A 4,489-nucleotide genomic window follows, 5' to 3' on the forward strand; every position below is an offset into this window, starting at 1 on the left:
AACCTTTGATACCAAGACTCCATTTTCTCATAGAACTACACACTTTCGACCGTTTTACCATGTGATAATTTTTCTTTTATTTTTTTTGCCAAAAGAAACTTCCCTGTGTTATCAGCTTTCTCAATAAAGGACATCTTAAGGAAAAACATCGACATAGTACATCACAGATGATGAACAAGCATTACTATCACTGGTGGAAAAAGGCGCTTTGGTCGCGGTTCGCAACTGCCATTAGTCGCGGTTGCGCAACCGCGACCAAAGTAGCGCGACTAAAGGCCCCCACCTTTAGTCGCGGTTCCTTACGAACCGCGACTAAAGGCCCGTCCACGTGGGCCGCAGGCGAGCGCCAGGGCGGAGGACCTTTAGTCGCGGTTCTTCTGGCCAACCGCGACTAAAGGCCTCCGCAGGGTTTAGGGTTTAGCCCCCCCTCCCCCTAAATCTGGTTTCTTTTTAATTTGTATTGTTTTATTTCTTTTGGGTTTTAATTTTGAAGGAGTTTCACATATTCTACGGTACTACATACATGCATATGAATGTACAATTTCAAACAAATTTGAAATTAGAACCAAAAAGAATTCAAGAGGAATATACAATATATATTCAATATCGGATGACCATATACAATATATATTCAATATCGGATGACCATATACAATTTTGAACAAGTTTCCATCCATAATTTAGTGCATATAAAGTTCTACGTCATCGTAATGGTGTTCTCCTCTAGGATCGATGACTTCCCTCGCCAACCATCCAGCTAGTTCCTCTTGAAGTGGTCGGAAGCGAGCTTCTGGACTAAGCGTCTTCCGGAGGTTATTCCTCATGATGTTGTTCTCACACTTCTGGTCCCGCTCATTGCAGTATCTCCGGATCCTCTCACAAACATAGTATCCACATAGATTGGTCCCCGGTGGCTGAATATCCCCAGTCGTCCGCACTGCCATTTTAAAATGTAGCTCTTTTTTGAATTCACCGACCTTGGTATCTACGAACCGTCTCCAAACCCTACGAGGCAAAGAAAATTAAATGAACAAGAGAGTTATTAATTAGTTACTTGATATTAGGAAATGATGAACGAAATAGGCCGATCGATATAGAGCGCAAATGAATGAAAATAATTACTTTTGCATCATTTTTCTCATGTCGCCCCAAAGCGCCGGATCCATATTCAGAGAGTCGTGGACGAGAACTGAGGAGGTCTGAACTTGAATTACCATAAGAATCCAGTGAAACCTGCGGACACGATACATGCACAGTCATGCATTACTCATCGATTAGCCACATACCATGCATGGAGTAAACAAAAGAGAATGTGCTCAAGACAGAAACACTCACCCAAAATGGTAAGGAAATAGAATATCACTTTTGAGTTTCTGTTTTCTAATAAACCGCCACAGGTCATCCTCCACGTCGGCGGGGTGGTGTTCTAACACATATGAATTAACGATTTGTGGGTCAATGAACCCAACATCATGGATGTTCCTTATTCGCATTTCCCGCTTCTTCATTCTGCATAATAGCGTACACAACAAGATAGTTAGGACAATATATATATATATATATATATATATAGTGCAGGCAATGAACGAGATGGGGTAGAAATTAATAAATCACTTACAGAACGTAGCAACTGATGATAGATTTGTCGAGGTCGCGCAGATTGAACAGCTGGAACAATTCACTCAGATGAATTTGTACATAGTAATGTTTGAAGTGATGCTCATATCTAACTTCCGCATAAATATAGTCTTTGGCGTTTTTATGTTTTATGTAACCCTTGTACCAATTTAGCAGACCTTTCATTTGTCGAGGTAGATCCTCTTCCTGCGCAAGCTCGACGAGAGGGCCATTCTTCACATATGTAAATACTACGTCCTTCATTGGCGCCTCATCAAGGCCTAACAGTGCACGAAGAGTGATACCTAAGTCGGCTGCTTGTTCTCTGGCACTCGTTACAGTCAATCCATGTGCTTCCGCAGCTGCTATGATATCGGGGGCATCCGGACCGGCGGCTTGCACTATGAGCGGGGCGATCGATTGTTTACTTTGTTCCCCGAGCTGGGCAACTTCTTTCCCCCTTTCTAATTTTGTCTCGCCCTCCTCCAAGGCTTTCTTCTCCGCCAACTCTTGGTTCCTCTTGAACGCGAGTGCTTGCCTACGAAGTTCACGTAAATAGTCTTCAGGCAGATTCTTCGCGGCTTGGGACGGTGTGTTCAAAAATGACTTAGCCCACTGCTTTTGCTTGTCAGAAAATACTGGCTTGGGCTCGCCCTCTCTTTTCTTCTTGCACTCCTCCTTCCATTTCTCATGCTGAGCAGCCACGGCCGCTGCATTTTCCTCGACACTAAGTTCCCAAGGCCTCGGGATGAGAGGCTTCAGTGATGGCTCTGGTATCTTTGTGGTTCTAGGTACATAAGGGTCCGGGTTAATAACCCAGACTGCTTCGCTTCTTCGCCGGAGGTGGGATTGGGGCGGTGTCTGATCACCCGCCGGACGAGGACTGGGGGGCGGCGTCTGCTTACCCGCCGGAGGTGAATTGGGGGGCGGCGTCGGCTGACGTGAAGGAGGTGTAGGTGAAGCACCACCACCACCACCGCCACCGCCACCGTCACCGCCACCGCCACCGCCACCGCCACCACCACCACCGTACGGGGGTGGACTTGTTGGCGCCTCGCCTAGAAACTTGATAAATTTCTTCTGCCATAGAATGAATCGGCGCTTGACATCTCCAAGTCTTTTCACCCCTTCGTGTGTAGCAATGTCAATGTCCGTGTCCTCAAACCCTTGGACTATCTCCTCCACCGTGACACGAGCATAGCCATCTTGAATGGGGTTGTTGTGGTGGAGTGCTCCAGGTGGTAAAGCACTGCCGATGGCTACCTTCATGGACATGTTCCCGATAGGATAATACAGATGACATGCTTTCATCTCCTTTATATCGTCCATGGGGTAGCGAGGAGGCTCCGGTGCAGTAATTTCGACCACCAGAGGCTCCGGTGCAGTAATTTCGATCGTCGGTGCACCAGCCGGTGAGGCCTCCGTGGAAGCCACGCTGCTTCTTCTCCGCTGCTGGCTTCCGAGATCCATTGGATGATCTTCATGCTGCGCCCGAGCTGCATCTCTTTCGGCGACTAGTACACTCACGGTTTTCTTCATCACATCCATTTCCGTTACCAACTTCGCCACAACATCTGCATCCCGATCCATCTTTCTCTTACGGCTTCTGTAACCGTACGGGTCATCGTTCTGGGGAACCCTACTTTCCACGGAATGGGCCCCATGCCTCGTACACGTCCCTCCGTGTTCGGGATTCCCGAGGGCTTTTGTCGGGCGTCGTTCTCTCTCGTTGAACTTGATCCTCCCTCTTGAGCATCCCTCATTGCCTCAATAAGCTTTTGGGTGGGTGTAATTATTTTGCCCCGATAAACACACTCCCCTCGTCTCCGGGTTCGGCCGATCCCCCATGCCCGTACCACCAGCTTTTGGCCCTTGGGTCCCATCCCTCCGTACCTGGACGGATTCCTCGCGCCCTCAGCTCGTTCTCCATCTTCTCCCACTTAGGCTGCCAAAAGCGATACCCTCCTGGCCCCATAATATGATTGTACTCCTTCTTGGCCGCATTCTCCTTATTTTTTTCGATATTTCACGGAACTGCTCCGATTTCTTTTGCTTCACAAATTCTGGCCAATCATGTTGCAGTTTCTCATATTGTCCTGTGAAATCCGGAGTCTTGCCCTGCTTGACAAAGTCATGGGCTAGATTTTGCTTATATTTCCGGAATGCGTTGGCCATCTTAGAAAGAGCGAACTGTTTGACTAGCTTGCACCTCTCCTTGTTTTCCTGAATCTTGTTACCCGCCTCATCGTATTTGCGGTATTCCGGAGGTAGAACGAAATGTTCCATAAGCTTGTTGAAGCAATCTTTTTTTGTTCTCTTATCGACAAAAGTGAAACCAAGACGTGCCTTCTTTGGCTCATTCCACTCCTGGACGGTGATCGAGACGTTGTCTCTAACAACGGCTCCACATTGGCTGATAAACTTGGTGGCGTTCTTGCTGGGCTCCAGCGGCCTGCCGGTTTCTTCATCGACAACCTCGATGGTGCATGTTTCGTTTGGTTTCATCGTCTTGGTTGCGCCACGCTTTGACGACGTACTCGATTTTTTCGACGATCCGGCCGAGGGCTAAAATAAGAAAGAGAGTCGCGCGCGTTAGTACACACACATTTATTCAAATCAGTTAGTTTGTATCACCAGACGCTCAATATGTATATATATATACCTCGGCGCCGGAGGTGGTTGCTACTTCCAATTGAAGATCGTCGTTTATCGACGTTTCTTCGGCATCATCTTGCTGACGGCGCCCTTCATCTTCACCCTCAAGATTCAGATAAGAAGAGATATCATCTTCTTCTTGTCCGGTCGGCACATATAGAATATCGCCTTTTATGATGCCGAACATATGTTCTTCAAGGTCCGCATCATAGTTGTC

At 47.4% G+C, this 4,489-nt stretch overlaps 1 long non-coding RNA gene across 1 annotated transcript; it reads right to left on the reverse strand.

Moving 5' to 3' along the window:
* Nucleotides 1–575: 575 nt before the first annotated feature.
* LOC139838642 (uncharacterized) lies at nucleotides 576–1,749 on the reverse strand. Its single transcript, XR_011756326.1, has 3 exons — nucleotides 1,619–1,749; nucleotides 1,123–1,509; nucleotides 576–1,005 (listed from the first exon to the last, which is right to left on the reverse strand). It is a non-coding gene; the product is annotated as an uncharacterized lncRNA (long non-coding RNA).
* Nucleotides 1,750–4,489: the final 2,740 nt, after the last annotated feature.

Source organism: Lolium perenne, chromosome 1, assembly GCF_019359855.2.
Source record: "Lolium perenne isolate Kyuss_39 chromosome 1, Kyuss_2.0, whole genome shotgun sequence".
NCBI lineage: Eukaryota > Viridiplantae > Streptophyta > Magnoliopsida > Poales > Poaceae > Lolium > Lolium perenne.